Below are 19240 nucleotides of genomic sequence, written 5' to 3'. Positions count from 1 at the left end.
TCACGCTGTTGAGGCCAAAGCTTTCAGAATCATTGGAATCTCCTGCGATGTAGTCAACGCCGAAGGCCTTTCACTCACTCACCGCAGGCAGGTTGGTGGTCTTTCTGTCTTCTACCGACTCCTCTCCAGCCTTGCTCCCCCAGCTCTCTCTGTGCTCTGTCCCCCAAATATTCCTTCAGGTCGCACAAGATCTGCCTGCAACCCTCTTATGGTTAAACTGCCAAAGTCTAGGCTCTCTGCTCACCTTCACTCTTTCATTCCCCTTTTCTCCCGCCTCTGGAACAAACTCCCCCACTCCCTTCAATCCCACTCCTCCCTCCAGGTCTTTAAAACAGCTGTTCACCACCATCTCTTATCGTCCCCCATCGAAAACCTTGATCTTTTCTACCCCCGGTAATTCACCCCAGAGTCCTTGCAGTGTTCATATGTTTTAATCCTCTCCCACCTCCCCCCAAGTCCTCCCGATGTCCCTGCTCTCAAATGTTGTGTTTGTGTCCTTCCCCCTCTTCCCCCTCTCTTTTGTGTCCTTCCCCCTCTCTCCCCATCTTGTCTGCCGCTCCCCTTGTTTTTTGTGTTTTGTGTGTCGGTTTGTCTTTTTGTGTGATTAATGTTAGCTCTTTCACGAGCCTCGATGTTGTATACAAAAAAAAAAACCAAAAAAAAAAAAAAAAAAAACTCATTTTAACCATCAGGGACATTTTAAACATCAGGGACGTGCCTCCTGTGCATTGAGCCGCCAAGTTCGGCCTCAGATTGAAGCGATCCTTGGGTTTTGTAAAGGGTAACGGACAGGTAATTGAACACAGTGTGATCTTCAGGAGTAGCAAAAGCTCCTGACACGACAGGTGGTGACATTAGTTGGACTCCTGGACACAACAATATGTTGCCTTTTTACCTTTTACCTTACTTTTCCATGAGCCTCAATTTCTGCGTATCATAAATAAATAAATAAGAAACTGCCCTTGGATGATTAACGACTCGACTACTTCTGGCACTCGACCCTTTGTCAACTGATGTACATGTGTTCGAGAGGCTTCTCTATCCATTTGACATAATTTGTCGCCATCGGATTTATCAAATCCGTTCTGGTATTGGGGGTGAGGTTTTATTTGGCCTTCCTACAGGCTGTGGTTTAGCCTTCCAAGTTCCCCATCGGCCAACTCAACTCCTGGTCACGTGACCATGTTTTGAGCCACCTTGGCTTTAGCTTGCAAAATATGTTTTAAAAAGGCAACAAACAATTCTTACAACCAATGAAACTGGAAGATGCGAAAAACGTTGCTTTGCCTTTTCATACTGGCTCTGCAATCCAAACTTTTCCTCTTATGTCTCTTGTCTGGTCCTTTTTTTGGAAAATGGTGGCAGAGCGAGGAGGTATTTTGGGTGGGATGGGATGGTAGATGGAGTTGTGGGGTGAAGAGGTTATCACGTCACTTAATCCGTTCTCCAATACTCTCGTGAGTAGGTTTTTTAATAGGAACTTGGTGTTGGCCATACAGTATCCAGCACAAAGGATTATACTTTTGCTGCTAAATGTGGCAATAAACACCTATAGTATAGTAACTTTAGTAAACGATAGTAAAATCCTATGGAATAGTAAAATATACACGATATGAGTGCAACCTCCTTTTACCAACACCACCAAAGGTGGACGAGGTTATGTTTTCACCCATGTCTGTATGTGAGCAGGATATCTCAAAAAGTTGTGGACGAGTTATGACAAAACTTGGTGGATGCTTTGGTTAGGTGACAACAAGAAGCGGATTCGATTTTTGGTTCATGTCCGGATCCAGATCCGGCCTATCATTGGGATACAAAACGTAAGCTGTTCAGCCTGGCGGAGGTTTGCTCTCTCCCGAGTACCGTTGTAGTTTTTTTTAAGGATGCAACCTGTGGAATTTTCTGGAAGTGTGGCCGCTGATACACTGCCCCCTGTTTCCAGTAAGCTGGAATTCATTTTGCTGACCTCGGAAGGATGACTAGCTGGGTCAACCCACCCGGTGTTAATTCAACAGCACGATCGACAGGGGCTCAAACTCAAGACCCCGAGATCTGAAGCCAGTAATCTTAACCATTAAGTCAACATCAGGCTGAGTGCAACAACTAAACTCATATGTTATAAACATCGAACACTCCAACAACATTACTCTTGTATACTATCCAATGTTTTGACGTTTGTGCTCAGTAAAAACAGCACCGAAAGATCTTCAAGCCAACACACAGCAAAATCAAACTTAAAACGATTTTCCTTATTTCCTATTTAGTCAAACTATGGGGAAGAGGAGATGTTTTTATTTTCATCATTTAAAAATTGTGGTTATTGTAATAATATACGACCTGTGACCATTTTTTCATGGTGAAGCCCAGGTGCCCGACTGAATGATGTTAGAACCGCTCCAATGGGAGTTTTGACTGGATACATTTTCCGGATCATGCTCTTTCCCTCTTTTCTGGCCCGACAAGGGTATGTCCATGATGCGAAGTTCCAGGTGTAAGCCAGGCCACGAACTCTCTGACCATCAACAATCATTATTCATTAACGTCCGAGATGTGACATGATAGGAAAACTCGAACGACCACTCGGTAGAGTGCAAACCTCCGCCAGGCTGAACAGCTTATGTTTTGTATCCCACTGATAGACCGGATCTGGATCCAGACCTGAACTAAAATGGAATCGGTTCATCCTTGGCATACACCCAAACTGTCCACCAAATTTAGTCCGATTCTGTCCACAACATTTTGAGATATCCCGTTCGTAGACCGACTAAAAAGAAAGATGGCAGAACACGATACTTGCATAATCCACTCCTCTTCCCCCCATCCTCCCCCCCCCAAAAAGTTGCGATGCATACATGAAATTGTCCATTTCATCAAGATTAAAACTGACGACCTTAATCAAAGCTCATATCTATCAGATGAAAATTGATTATTTTCCATGATTTTTTTGGAAGTTTCACCTTGAGTTGATGTTTGACCTTTTGACCTCAAAAAAAAGTTGTTTTCCCTATTCATTGAACGAATGTGAAAATCCTGTTAAACTTTCAAGTCAATAGGATGGAAAATGACGATTTTACAAATTTTACTTCAAGATGACCTTTGACCACAAAATCAAACACCACCTCTATAACTTGGACTACCTCTCAAGTGACAGACAGACAGACAAACAGACATGAAAACACACCCTCTGTCCATCTTCGGTAGCAGAGGTGATAAGTTAATGTCATGCCATGGATCGGCGCTCAGGTGGTTGACACCACGATCTTCCCAAGGGTGGTCGACACCCTGATCGTCCCAAAGGTGGTTGACACCATGATCGTTCCAAGGGTGGTCGACACCCTGATCATCCCTAGGGTGGTTGACATCACGATTGTCCCTAGGGTGGTTGACACCACGATCATCCCTAGGGTGGTCAAACCCTGATCGTCCCTAGGGTGGTTGAGACGATGATCATCTCTAGGGTGGTCGACACCCTGATTGTCCCTAGGGTGGTTGACACCACGATCGTCCCTAGGCTGGTCGATACCCTGATCGTCCCTAGGGTGGTTGACACCACGATTGTCCCTAGGATGGTCGACACCCTGATCATCCCTAAGGTGGTTGACACCACCATCGTCCCTAGGGTGGTTGACACCACGATCATCCCTAGGGTGGTTGACACCACGATCATCTCTAGGGTGGTTGACACCATGATCGTCCCTAGGCTGGTCGTCACCCTGATCGTCCCTAGGGTGGTTGACACCACGATCGTCCCTCGGGTGGTTGACACCATGATCGTCCCTCGGCTCGTCGACACCATTATCATTCCTAGGGTGGTTGACACCACGATCATCTCTAGGGTGGTTGACACCATGATCGTCCCTAGGCTGGTCGTCACCCTGATCGTCCCTAGGGTGGTTGACACCACGATCGTCCCTCGGGTGGTTGACACCATGATCGTCCCTCGGCTCGTCGACACCATTATCATTCCTAGGGTGGTTGACACCACGATCATCTCTAGGGTGGTTGACACCATGATCGTCCCTAGGCTGGTCGTCACCCTGATCGTCCCTAGGATGGTTGACACCACGATCGTCCCTCGGGTGGTTGACACCATGATCGTCCCTCGGCTCGTCGACACCATTATCATTCCTAGGGTGGTCGACACCCTGATCGTCCCTAGGGTGGTGGACACCACGATCATCTCTAGGGTGGTTGACAGCATGATTGTGGTTATCTATCGAGAAAGCAAGGACATCTTTGAACCTCCCACCAGTCCGATCCTTAAATGCCTCTTCCCATCTACCATAGCGCAGGGACGATGGCCAAGACTCTAAAGGTATGTACACTCGCATTTAAAGCTGTTTAGCCTGGGTCTGAATCCTGACCCGGCTACAAACTGTCATGCCAGTGTATCACAGGCAGGGTGATTCATCCCTCGGATGGACGTCAAACTGGGAGTTCCATGTGACAGCAATAGATGATGGACACATTAAAGACCCCACCATGTCCTTTGCGAAGAGTAGTCGAGCTACCGCCGGCATCATGAACAAATTACAAATCCTTGCCCTAACTATTTCTGGGTATGCAATGGCAAACCACCCAATATAACTCTTGCCAAGGAACTGCTTCAGCAGCGCGGACACTCGCCTGTAACCGGTATGGTCCATCAGAATCAACCTCAAAGAACAAAAAGAAGATTAGTCGCAGGAGACCATTGGCCCCACAACAATGCCTGTGTTACACCAACAGTACTTCCTTTCCTCCCTTTCGACTCTCCCTCTTCCTCTACCACCTACTACTCTCCTTTAATGTCATCCCCTCGCTTCTTTTCCCCATTTCAATTTCTCATTCTCCCCTTCTTCCGTCCAACCGGAATACATAGATGGCCTCTTCTGGCCACCGCTCGCACGCCCAAAGAACCTGCAGGAAGGACTTCCCGACAGACTCGGAAACAGGTGGATTAACGAGACTCGGAAACAGGTATTGGTGCTTAACGCTAATATCAAATACATGACTCGTCTCGGTAACATTAAAAGCTCTAACTGGGGGTGCTCATTATCCGAGCAGGAAGCAGAACGTTGTACACATGTAAACACGAACGCTCCAACTCAGCACATAGCTGTCCAAACAATGAAAATTCATAAGGGAGTCAAAAACGCCCCAACGCAAAATTATACGTTTGACGGCAGGAAGGAGAACAAACGACGCTTATTATCGCAAAAGCAATTCGAAAAATGATTTTATAACAACACAAGCAGCAGGAGAGGACTAAGGTGGAGGAGTTGCAGATAAATAAATAAAATCTTCCAGTATGAAGCTGCCAGGCTATTTCTCCTATTACCACTGTTGGTTGTGGGCCTACTGATTACGAGGTGGTGTCCTGTAGGTCCGATGGTCGAACACCCTCGAATTGCTAAAAGCAACGAACACACACACACACACACACACACACACACACACACACACACACACACACACACACACACACACAATCTCTATCTCTCTCTGTGTGTGTCTGTCTCTGTCTCTCTGTCTGTCTCTCTGTCTGTCTGTCTGTCTGTCTGTCTGTCTGTCTCTCTCTCTGTCTCTCTCTCTGTCTCTATCTCTCACACACTCTCTCTCTCTCTCTCCCAAATTCCAAAGCCTGGTTCAAGTGGCAAAAGGTTGGACAACATCCAAAAGGGAGATTGATCGCTGAAGCAAAGCACGTTGGGAAATGAGCTGCCCTTGACATATTTGGTAACTGTAGAATTATTCGTGAAACGGATAATAAAACCAATGGCGAGTTGAGTGTGCTGATGGTTTACTGTGCCTGGGTTAACACAGTAGCAGTAGGCTCTACTTTCATCGTTGCAAGTGCGTAGAAACAATTGCCACTTGATCAATTAAAGGATTTCATTCCTTGCCTCTCCAACACTGTTCCATCACACCATGCTGAAGATCTTAGGTGTCTTATGGATCATTTTTAAGCAGACTCGGGGTTTCTTGGTTGTGGGTCTTATGGTACACACAGGGCACATACACACTGTGATTCCTCACAAGAGCAGCTCTACCCCTACAAACCTCACCAGGTTTATATTTAGTCTCGAAAGAAAGTAAACCGATCCCTTGTACAGATTCTATGTTGTTGTCTGTTGTTTGGTATGCAACTTTTGCCTGCTGGTTTCATCATTTTCTGGAAGCAAGGCTGCGCCGCTGATGCAGTGCCACTAGCTGGTACTCATTGTGCCGACTTCGGAAGGATGACAGGCTGAGTCAACCCACCTGTTGTTATTTCAATGGCGTGCCTGGAGCTCAAACTCAAGACCATAACATCTTAAGCCAGCTACCTTAACTGTTAAGCCAACACCAGGCATACCGATTCTACAGAAAGTTTCTTTGAAAGTTTTTGTTCTTTTTTTTTTCGGGAAGTCAAATTGTAGAGTGTTCCTGAAGAATATAAATGAAGATCCTCGACAAAATTCCAATATTTTTCAAACAAACTTGAGAGCTTATTGCCCGACGCACACGAAACGGAAACCGGCGTGAAGCAATTGCTTTACTTCTGTTTGTCCGTTCGGTCTACAAAGGTGAGTTTACGATCGAGAAACAACTCGATTTCAATTGAATGTTATATTCTGAACATGAATCTGATCATGAGCCTGTAGTTTAGCACTACTTTGCCTCTGAATTCGTCCCGATCGCACATGCGCTGAGAGGAGTGAGATAATGTTTTCAGTCTGTCCACCTGTCTGGCAGTCAAACAAAATTGAAAATCATTTCAAACAGGAAACTTGCTGTTTGCAAGGACTTCATAAAGAACCCAAACAACAGGCACAACTAACTAACATAGCGTGCTAGATAAGGTGGTGTAAAAGACGCTGTATCAACGGTGGTTAACTTCTGGGAATTTTTTCGACAATCTTTAAATTTTATATTACATTTCAATTAAATTGTGTACCGTATTGAACACTGTAGAACACAAATCACCTTTTTGCACTTTCAAAAGCCTCATGTTTCGCAGCATTTGGACAAAATATTACAGCATTTTACGTCATCACGACCAATCAAATTTGCCGCTTGTAGACCCCGCCCACATCTTTTTTCTCAAGAAAGCATGGGATAAGGTGTTCTATGAACTCTAGTATTTTAATTTTAAAGACTATATATAAACTTGACACCAAGATACATCCTCTGAGATTTAAGCTGTCCAAAACTGAATTGGCACAACCATAAACAGTTGTGCTCGATCAACTATAATAGCTTTTGGGATCGACATTACAGGAAAGAAGTTGAACGATTAGTAAATACTACAGCTGATTCATACTTTTACTAAATTCCGTCCAAGCTGCGAATCTTTTTTGGCAGGAATGATAACTTTTCTTGCCCACTTTTTGTGCTCAAGTGTTTAGCCTCTATTAATATGTTTGAATATTATTTTTAAATTTTTTTTTGTATACTGAATCGAGGCTCGTGAAAGAGCTGACATTAACTTCACAAACAAATCAACCAGACAAACAGAATATATAAAAAGAGGGAGCGGAAGACAAGATGGGGAGAGAAGGGGAAGCACACAAACACGAGAGCACACAACATTTGAGAGCAGGGAGATGTGTGGGAGGGAGAGGGCTTGGGGGGAGGAGGCGTGGGAAGGGGGGTGGGTGGGTGGGAGAAGTTACAAGAGGAAGAAGAAGGGGTGTGGGGGGGGGGGGGTGGGAGAATATTCTAAACAACCTGGAAATTCACCGAGCTGAAATACTATTTAGCTCGAGTCGAGATCTTTCTTGTTTTGGGGACTCATCACCAATCATAAATTTGCATCGTGAAGATGCAGAAAAAGAAACTTTCTCTACAATTACTGCTTGATCATAGGTCATAATATAGTTCGGACTACTGCATGTTCTCTTCTCACCGGCCTCCCTAATTCCTCTGAATTTCTAAGCCGGTCGGTCCTCAGCCTCTTATCGAGTCGTATCTGACAGAGCATATGAAAAGCAGACGAAATTCACAGCAGTTTTATTTTATTATGACAGCCTGCGTGAGTCATTCCTGGCACATCACGACTACATCCCCGGGCGTTCCAGTGTAACTCACCCGGTCTTAAAAGGCTTGCGATTCGGGAACTGTCTAAAAATGTCTTTCAACTGCAGCAAAAGAATAACGAACTTGCACAGATGCACTTGCCGTAACTACGACTACTACTACTACCCCTATGATTCCTGCCATCTTGGAGGGTAGGGGAGGAAAAAATTTCGCATCAAATTTCATGAACCAATACGAGACTTTCCAAGATGACGTATGAACACTAAATCATGCCTTTTGTGCACGCAAGGTGTGTGTGTGTTCACACTGACTCAGTTCAGCCGACGAGGACTTTTAACCTACCATTGTTAGCATGGAATCTGTAATTCAAATAGTCTTTAAATATAAATTTCAGCATTTAAACAAAAGAATGGCTATTTAAGGATGGTTAAGCGTAATTGTTGCTCCTGAAGGCAAATTGGACTCATGGAAATATAGGAATATGAGAAATATATTTGATTGAAAGGTGTCGAGTTCATACCATTTACTGTTCGCACATTCCAGTATCTAGCGGCAGTGGATATATTATATAAATACATATATATATAAGCAATGATAGATGCATGTGTTCTCCTCAATCTTCCTACTCACCTGTGTTCAAACACCTTTCTAATGACATTGTCATGACACAGACAATGCCTGACCCATTGTTCTGCCTACTTCTATAAGGACTAATTAGATATATATCCCTTACAAGAAACTCAAACGCAGGGGGATTACAAGCTCAGTCATCCACCACAACCTGCAGGTCTTGACACAATAACTTTGTCATACACAAAACGGTTAGATATAGAGATTTAATCCTTTTTTTTTGTATACAAGATTGAGGTTTGTGTAAGAGCTAACATTAATGACAAAAAAAAACAACAAATGGACACATAAGACAAAATAAAAGATGTGGGAGAAAAGATGGGGAAAAAGAGAGAGGGAAGCACACAAGTACAACATTTGAGAGCAGGGACATCGGAAGATCTGTGGGAGGGAGAGGGCTTGGGGGGAGGAGGCGTGGGAAGAGGGGGCGGGGGGGGGGGGGGGAGTCGGAGAGGTAAAAACCACATGGATACAGCTCGGACTTCCAAGAAAGAAGTCGATATTTCAGAAAAGTGGATCTGGGGTGAATTAACGGGGGTAGAAAAGATCAAGGTTTTGGATGGGGGAAGATAAGAGATGGTGGTGAACAGCTGTTTTAAAGACCTGGAGGGAGAAGTGGGATTGAAGAGAGTGAGGGAGTTGTTCTAGAGGCGGGAGAAAAGAGGACTGAAAGAGTGAAGTTGAGCAGAGAGTCTTGATTTTGGCAGTTTAACCATAAGAGGGTTGCTGGCAGATCTTGTGCGACCTGTAGGAATATTTGGGGGACAGAACACAGACAGAGCTGGGGAAGGTAGGCCGGATAGGAGTCGGTAGAAGACAGAAAGACCACCAACCTGCCTGCGGTGAGTGAGTGAAAGGCCCTCAGAGTTAGCTTCATCGTGGGATATTCCAATGATTCTGAAAGCTTTGGTTTCAACAGCGTGAAGCCGAGCAAGGTGTGAGGCAGGAGCACCAGCCCAGAGGGGAGAGCAATATTCCATTGAGCTGCGGATGAAAGCCTTGTATGTGGTGAGGAGCTCAGGTCTGCCAAGGAAGGACTTCGCACGACGGAGGTTGCCCAGTCGGCGACTGCCTTTGGAGGCCAGCTTGGAAATGTGGTTTTCCCAGGAAAGATCATGGCAGTTAGTGAGACCCAAAAGCTTGAGTGACAGAACTTATTGGAGAGGATTGTTGAGAAAGTAGATGAGAGGGTTGTCCAGTCAGTCTTTTCGGAGAGACATAATGAGAGTGTGAGATTTGTCAGGATTGAAAGACATGTTCCACTTGTTTGACCAGTCTGTGATTTTGTGCAGGTCTGCAGAGAGCGAGGAGGCTGCAGACTCCCAATCGGAGGGATGAAGAATTGAGCGGCAGAGAGTGGAGTCATCAGCAAAGAGATAGAGAGGATTTTCCAGAGAGTCGGAAAGATCATTGATGAAGACCAGAAAAAGCACAGGGCCAAGAACACTGCCTTGGGGAACTCCAGCCAGAACAGGGAGGGGAGATGAGAGAAAACCATTCAGGGCCACACGTTGACTACGACCAGAGAGGAAGGTCTTGTGAGAGTGCAAGAACTACCTTTAGAGGCCATTTTCCCCCGCAGAGCAGGGGTTGGCCTTTTTTGGGCACCGTGGTCCCCTTTTTGAAGCAAAGTTTTATGGCCGGATGCCCTTCCTGCCGCCAACCCTGTTAGTCACCTCTTGTGACACACAGGGAATTACCAGTGAACTGGTACTCAATTTGCCGACCTCGGAAGGATGAACAGGCTGAGTCAACCCCCCTGGTGCTAATTCAGCGATCGACCGGGATTCGAACCCAGGATCCTAGGATCCCAAACCAGCACCCTAACCGTTAAGCCAACATCAGGCTTGTGTATAATCACTGAATGATGGAGATTATATCGATGAACAAAAAAACATAAAGCATTACAAAACTCGAAAGCATCTAAAAATGCTTTGTACTTGAACAAATAAAAGTTGATGAAAACGTCAGTTTAAAAATATTGTACATTTTATTAATTTGTGTTCTCCAAATTATCATAATAAAGGTTTGTTGAACATTTGATGACAAAAAAACAAACAAAAAAAAACTCAATTGGTAAAAAAAAAGAAAAAAGTAATGGTCTGGACAAAAACACGAACTCAGATGGTAAATCAATAAATAAACAAGGAAGCGATAAAAAAGAAAAAAAGAAAAAAAAGGGCCGTCTTGTGCTTGCCGCCCTGAAGACGGGCTGATAAGGCTTATTTGTACTTACTGTGACTATGCCCTTTTGATGCAGTTATCAATTAGAGTGCAAGCATCTAGGGCCTAGGCTATCCCAAGCTTCTTGAATAATAATTTCTTCCACATAAATGTTGGAGAGGAGAGTGTACAACCTTTGGCAAATTTCTTTGGCAAAGTCTCAGTGTCCATTTGCCAGTCCCATAATAGTCAAATGTCCAAGGTAGCGGGTCTTCATCAACCCACTCCAATTAACTTAAAGACCTCTATCAATTTATATGGCTCCAATTTATAGCAATTAATTTCATAAGATCAAATGCCTTTTCCAAAATCCCCAAAAATCAGATGCACAAGTCATGATCAAATTCAATCCAATGCTCACTCAAAATTGTCATTTTGCAATATCTTCATTGACATTATATAATAAAATGGAAACGCCAGTTCGTTTTTGGACCATGCATGTGTGGACGGCCTGCCTTCGTATCATTGGTTGGACAGCTGGGCACGACTCCACCCACAATTGTAACCTGAAAAAAAATCATACGGCCATTTTGTGTCAGCGCTGAGCAATTTGGGTAATAAATGAAGGGTTTTGTACGTAATTTCGGTTTTAGCCTGAGTTTTCAAAGCTGAATAGAAAATACAGAAGGGTCGGGTCCCCTGCCCGTCATAAGCATTAGGCATGTTTTTGATCGATTTATGTAATGCAGGTTGCAACGGTCTATTGTCTATACACTGCCCAAATAAAAGGTCGAGCAATGCGTGTAATAAATTTCGGTTTTTGTATGTAATTTTGATTTTATCCAGAGTCTTCAAGGCTGAATAGTGTGAAAATACAGGACCACCCGTCATTTTGACGGCTTTTCTGCTAGTGTCCCCTGTGTAAAAACAAACAAACAAATTAAGTTAATGCAAGACAATGGTTAGCCTCATTTGAAATAAAAAAAAAAACATCTTCATTGCTCCAACGAAGGGTTAATGCCCAAAACAGCTTCTTGCTCCCCACGGTGGTTGGAATACGTCTATCAACGTCCTGTTGTCATTCATTTTTCCACCTGTTTGCCGACGTAGGTATACAGTATACACTCGCCTTCACCAGCAAGACTAGCTCTTCATGCTACTCGTTTACAATTAGGTAGTCATAGGGAAACTCAATAGAAAGGTTAAAATTTTGTTACAGAGACAATCATTCCCACAGACAATCTATCATTTAAATAATTACAAAAACAGCAGACTATCTATCATTTAAATAATTACAAAAACAGCAGACAATCTATCATTTAAATACCCGCAAAAGCATTTTTTTATGAATGTTTAAGTTTTTGATGACAGATTGAATGCAAAAGTTGGGCGTTAGGGTTAGGGTTAGGTTAAACGCCCGAAGGGGTTGCGAGACTATTGCAATGCCCCTGTCTGCCAGTGTCCACGCTTGTATACTTTCGCTTTAAACATTTTTTCTGCCAACAGCTTATCTGATCGATGTGAAACTTTAAACCTAGGAGGGACTGACTCTCCATGGAGAATATTTTATTGATAAATCTGACGTCATAGGTCACATTGTATGACAGCCATATTGGATTAAAGGGAAAAAAATTGGACTTCTCCCAAACCACTCAACGAAAAAAATTGAAACTTGGCATACATATGTCATAAACTCCTCAGGGGTTATATCGGGTGATTGCGATGACATCATCGGTGAAGTGGTTTTCCAGCTATAATTAATTGAATCAAAATCCTTATGCAAACAAGTACAAAAAGTTTTAATTAAAACAAAAGCCACGTCGATGTTACACAATGCCTAGATGCAGCTGTGCCTATAACGTGGATGTTATAGGCACAGGACATTCCTATTGATTCGATTACTTGATGTTATTTTTGTGCAAAGTGAAAATATATCTCGGCAATTTCCCATATGTGGCGACACGTGAACGAAGCTATCTCCTCTCTCCACATTATTGTGACGACGTATAAATTAAATATTTCATCGTGACGATTATCATCAAATGGACGAATTTTTAATATATCTCGGCATTTTCCCGTCTGTTATTTCAGGCGGTGTATGACTGACCATGCCGCGATTTAAACAAAATATATATATCTCGGCATTTTCCCGTCTCTTATTTCGGGCGGTGTATGACTGACCATGCCGCGATTTAAAACAAAACAAAACAATATATCTCGGCATTTTCCCGTCTGTTATTTCGGGCGGTGTATGACTGACCATGCTGCGATTTAAAAAAAAAAAAATCTCAATGGACTTGAAGTTACAGGCCTTTGAGAATTCATTTCGTTCTATAACGGGCAACTTTCATCGGATTTTCTTCCCGTTTTTTTTCAACCGAGTCTAAAACTATGTTAGCGACTGTGAAAAATGAAATGATATATCGAATTTGATTTGAAAGAAAACTGTGTGAGAGAGCAAGACACCACGGGCCTACAAAACAGGCCTCAAAGCTATGCGAGTTAATAAAATGGTGGATATTTGTTTATATGAAGCCTCTCCCACAATGGGTGGAGCTATGGTTCCCAGAATGGGTGGAGCTTTGAGGTTTTGTCTTCTCTGCAAGAACAACAAGAAGAAGAAGAAGAAGAACAAGAACAACAACAGAGGGCACTCTATGACCAGCGTCTGCGACGCGGCTAAAAACCTGAAACTTCATATATCGGATCTATGACCTGCTTGTGAGTACATAATTAATTTATGACGTCATTGCTCATGATGTCCCTTCGATACGAGGCCATTAGTGGGCCACAGGAGACCTTTCCGAGCTCCGACCTCAGTACAGGCCCCCGTTGGTTTTCCAGCGATGTTTGGTTTGGGTGTGCTCTTCCTGCAAGACATGTGCTCTTGTCGAGCCATTCATCATGCTGGTGATCCCCACGGTGATGTGGGAGGGAGTGTTCCCTGCAACGAGGCCAGTGCCGTTGGTATGCTAAACTATCCAAACTGGTACGCCAAACAAGGCATGCTTTCGCTACACTGATCTTGTAACATCTGCTTCTGGTACTGCTTCACAATTACTTTCGTTATAAATTAGTGGTGACTGCCTCTACTGCTCACTACACCATCAAGTTGACCAACAATTGCTTAATGCAGCACCATCTCAAACCACCTGATTTGCTGTTGTACCACCTGCCTGACCACCTGGCTTTGTTAAGGATGGGTTTACAGTAATCTGAATACATTGTAAATGCAAAGTTGGTTTTCTGTTTCCCAACATTGTGGCACATGTGGCACGAGGTTTTCCATTCTCCTGAAGGCATGAAGGGATGAAGGGATGTAAAAATAATAATAATGCCACCTATAATCAAACTCACCCCAAAATGTCACAAGAGTAGCTATATAGTCCAACTCCTGTACCAAGCCAAATTCCATTTCTCAAAACATGCATCAAGGGTACGTTAGAAAATTTAAGACCGTTTCATACACATTAAAACAGCTGTTGGGATGCAAACCAAACGCATCACGACAAAGAAAACATTCCGACAAGGCCACACACACGGTTCAGGTGAACGCCGATCAGGGAACCCGGAAAACATAAATCCCGTCCGAGTGCAAGATGACAAGAACAAGAAGAAACCATAATAGGTTAGATTTCACATTAAATAGGCAATTTAGCTTAATGAAACACCGTGTCTGGAAATGTGATGTATGTTGCATAATGAAACAGCCACCAAGAGAAAAGCCTGAAAAAGCAAGTATTATTAGAGTAAAACCAGAGGCTGTAAACAAAGCAGAAGGATAAAAAGTGAAGAACACTTTAATTTATCTACTTCAACTAAAATTAGGCAAATGCATTATGCAATACTACCTAATTCAATTACCTTTTGAGACTCCGAGACTTCAAACATTGACATTTGAATGCAAATTTTCTGCATGACTCCAGTCTTGATTTTATGCAATAAATCACGGCGTTACCATTATTGTTTACACTTTTTTCCATTACACTTTTATGTGCTTTTCAAACGACCTCATCCCGAATCAAAACCTGCATAAATAACCATGCAGATGAAGGCCAGAAAGAAAGCAATCGAGATGGTGGCGGAACAGAAATTGGCCTTCTGGGATTGTGTAAAGCAGACAGGTATTATTCAAGGTATCGGGCACAGAAGGCCATTTTGATCATCGTACCTGTGCCTTATTCGTAGTCCGGTGGTCCCACTACCGGGCAGGTGCCTTCTCGTCCGAGGATGGCATGCTCCTGGATGCAGCAACCTACGCACTTCATCGGAATGGCAGTTTTGCTTAAATCCAAATCTTTGGGGACCGATGCTACAAAATGGAGCTATGGTCATGCTCTTACATCAGAAAGCTTCCTTCAAAAGAGCTTTCCACAGAAGCTATGAGTCTATCTCCATCCTAATGCTGCAAACATCAAGCTCAAAGGGTAACTTCATAATACCGAGCTTCAAAGAAGGCAGAACATTCAATTTTCGATAGATTAGCGGTTCATAATACCTGCTGTAAGTGCAGTTCTCGATTGACAAGCATCATTAATTGTTTTGTTGCTTGCGCTTTAATCTCCAATTCATATATACTGAGGCACACATTAAAATGCCGAGTTTGTCATCATTAACTTCACTGAAATGTTGGTGGAAGGGGCTTTAATGTTTTTCTCAATATCTTCATAGATAGTTTCCAAACAATAAAAGTCAACAAAGAAAGAACACGAAGATATTTTAAAAACCTTTGCACCTTGAATCAAGACAATCAAGCAGCCTGCCCCTTCAATATCCTGAAAAACAAACTATCTGAAGGACCACCACCCATTTTAAACACTCAACTCAACGATTATATATGATGTTCGTAAACTGCGGCACTTCATCAAGTTTACATCTCAAAACTAGAACGGCACTCGGTAGAGAGCATACCTGTCTGCCAGGGTGACTAGTTTAGCTTTTCTACCCAGTGATAGGCCGGATCTGGATTCGGACCTGAACCAAAATCGAATAATTTCGTACGTGTCACACACCCAACATGTCCACCAAATTTTGTCTGAATCCATCCACAACTTTTTGAGATATCCTATTCACAGACAAACAGCCAGGTGAAAAATCACTCATCGAGCGATAATTGGCAAAACAGAACAACGTAGAATGGCACTCGGTAGAGCATCCTTTAGTGGTTGAATTCAGTGACCTGATATGCAAATCGTCTTCAAAGTTCAAGTTAATCGGATGAAAATTGACAATTTTAGAAATTTGGCCTATGTTGACCTTTTGGCCAATGTTGACGTCAAAAATAGTTGGTGGTTGGTTTCAGTAAGGTGATATGCAAATCCTATTCAGATTTCAAGTCAATCGGATGAAAATTGAAGATTTTAGAAATTTGAAATTGTTGACCTTTGGCCTATGTTGACCTTTTGACCTCAAAATATATAGGACTTTGTCAGACCACGAACTCTACCATTTAGTGAAGTTTCGTGAAGATCGGTTAAAACTGTAACCTGTAGGCAAGTATAATGGAGCGGACAGACAAACACACACACAAACCGGAGTGATCAACATACTTGCAAAATTTTTTTTTTTTTTGACAAGTAACAGACACAGGTAAAAACATATCGTCCGTCCACCTTTAGTGATGGGGGTAATGAAGGCAGAGTGATCAAGTTTTATAAACTTCCAGGATAGTGCACATGTATATGTCCGTGTTCAGGATATCCACAAGCAGCTGCTCATAAGTGACTCACTCACAAAGGACATCACATCACTGTTGACGACGGCGTGTGCTCGTCGTCAACAGCATCGATATTTTTCACGTTCTATTTTTTTTGGAGAGTAAAAAAAAACTCGAGGACCTTTTATATCCAAATGCAATTTCTAAAAATGAAATGTTTAAGAAAAAGGTTTTTTTTGATGCACTAATGGAAAAGTTTTTTTTATTTTAAATATAGCTTCAGGATAAATGTTAGTGTGGAAAAGTTTTGATGTTCTATTTCCTCCAAATATATGTTTCAAAAAATGAGGTGACAGGTTGGGTGTGTGACAAGGACAAATCGGTTCGAATTTGGTGAAGATCCAGATCTGGATCAGAGAACGAAAAAAAAAAAAAAAAAAATGAAGTCCTAATTTACCAGAGTGATGCAACCAAAAACGATACATAGCATGAAGTTTCAAAACGTGCTGGACAAGTTATAACAAAACTAGGTGGAAGAGTTGGTTAGGTGACAGGAGCAAGCCGATTAGATTTTGGTTTAGGTCCGGATGTAGATCAGCCTATTAGTGGGATACAAAACAAACATTACCGCTTTGCACAAAAAGGTGCAAAAACACATCCTTGCAACTACAGACCAATTAGCCTGCTCCCAATTATCAGCAAGATCATGGAATCCATCATCGCTTCTGACATCAAATCCTTCCTCTTCTCCAATGGCTTCATCTCTGATCATCAATTTGGATTCAGACCAAGTTATTCTACTCTGCACATGCTGCGTCTGCTGTCTCAACAATGGATTCAGGCCCTCAACGCCAAACAGGAAATCAGAGCTGCCTCCCTTGACATATCACGTGCCTTCGATACGGTCTGGCACAGCGCTCTGCTCTCCAAACTCTCCTCCTATGGTATCCATGCAAACCTCCACGCATGGCCTGCAGACTTCCTTTCTGGTTCCTTTCTTCTTCCTTACTTCCTTACTTCTTCCTTCCTTTCTGGATCATCAATTTGGATTCAGACCAAGTTATTCTACTCTGCACATGCTGCGTCTGCTGTCTCAACAATGGATTCAGGTCCTCAACGCCAAACAGGAAATTAGAGCTGCCTCCCTTGACATATCACGTGCCTTCGATACGGTCTGGCACCCCGCTGTGCTCTCCAAACTCTCCTCCTATGGTATCCATGGAAACCTCCACGCATGGCCTGCGGACTTCCTTTCTGGTCGCAGTCAACGTGTGGCCCTGAATGGATTTCTCTCATCTCTGCTTCTTGTTCAGGCTGGAGTTCCCCAAGGCAGTGTTCTGGGCCCTGTGCTTTTTCTGGTCTTCATTAATGATCTCTCTGACTCTCTGGGAAATCCTCTCTATCTCTTTGCTGATGACTCCACTCTCTGCCCCTCCATACCTCATCGCTCAGAGTGGCAGTCTGCAGCCTCCTCAATCTCCGCAAACCTGGAAAAAAATCACAAACTGGTCAAACAAGTGGAACATGTCTTTCAATCCTGACAAATCTCACTCTTACTCTGTCTCTCCGAAAAGACCGACTGGAAAACCCTCCCATCCACTTTCTGAATAAACCTCTCCAAGAAGTTCTGTCGCTCAAGCTTTTGTGTCTCACGATCTGCCATCATCTTTCCTGGGAAAACCACATTTAAAATCTGGCCTCCAAAGTGAATCACCGACTGGGCATCCTCCATCGTGCGAAGTCCTTCCTTGGCACACCTGAGCTCCTCACCACATACAAAGCTTTCATCCGCAGCTCAATGGAATACTGTTCTCCCCTCTGGGCCAGTGCTCCTGCCTCACACCTAGCCTGGGTTCACGGTTGAAACCAAAGCTTTCAAAATCATTGGCATCTCCCGCGATGAAGCAGATTCTGAGGGCCTTCTGAGGGCCTCACCACAAGCAGGTGGGTGGGCTTTCTGCCTTCGACAGACTCACTCCTCTCCGGCCTTGCTCCCCCTGCTCTGTCTGTGCTATGTGCCCCAAATTTCCCTGCAGGACGCACAAGATCTGCCATCAACCCTCTTCTGGTTAAACTGCCAAAACCTAGGCTCTCTGCTCACCTTCACTCTTTCATTCCTCGTTTCTCCCGCCTCTGGAACAAACTCCCTCACTCTCTTCAATCCCACTCCTCCCTCCAGGTCTTTAAAACAGCTGTTCACTACCATCTTTTATCTTCCCCCATCCAAAACCTTGATCATTTTTACCTCCGTAAAAACACCCCAAATCCACCTCTTTCAATCTCCAACTTTTCCTGAAATGAAGTGTAAATTTGCTTTATACCATGTACCCCTTCCCTCCCTCCCCCGTGCCCCAATCCCTGGATCTTCACCAAAATCTAATCATGTCGTTCTTGTCACATACACTACATCTCTGCCAAATTTCATCCGACTTTTTGAGATATTTTGTTCACAGACAAACAGACAGGGGTGAAAACATAACCTCCATCCACATGATCCACCTTTGGTGGCGGAGGTAATTGCACAATACATCTCTCTTGATATTGGTTCACAATCACCACAAACAATAGCTCAAGTGTGTGTATGCGTGTGTGTATATGAGGACTTAGGAGAATAAATATAATCATCCAAAAAAGTAAATGGTTGCAGTGTCTTGTAAATCTTCCTCTGTCATTTGAGTCAAATCAATCTGCATCTTCCGATTTGTCATTATGTTATTACCCTCGCCAGAGGAGAGGGTATTGCATTTGAGTCAGTTTGTTTGTCCGCACAGATAAATATGATTTTCTCTG

General features: G+C 43.3%; 1 long non-coding RNA gene across 2 annotated transcripts in view; it reads right to left on the bottom strand.

Moving 5' to 3' along the window:
• Positions 1-19240, bottom strand: part of LOC137435430 (uncharacterized) — an 80369-nt gene that overhangs the window by 54736 nt on the left and 6393 nt on the right. The window contains exon 2 of one of the 2 annotated variants that reach the window (XR_010986077.2): positions 14966-15049. This is a non-coding gene — a long non-coding RNA (uncharacterized LOC137435430). Of the gene's footprint in view, positions 1-14965; positions 15057-19240 lie in introns of both variants that reach the window. The other variant, XR_013624528.1, reaches the window with a different exon arrangement.

Source organism: Myxine glutinosa, chromosome 9, assembly GCF_964187855.1.
Source record: "Myxine glutinosa chromosome 9, kmMyxGlut1.1, whole genome shotgun sequence".
Classification (NCBI taxonomy): domain Eukaryota; kingdom Metazoa; phylum Chordata; class Myxini; order Myxiniformes; family Myxinidae; genus Myxine; species Myxine glutinosa.
This window is presented reverse-complemented; position numbering and strand designations above follow the sequence as displayed.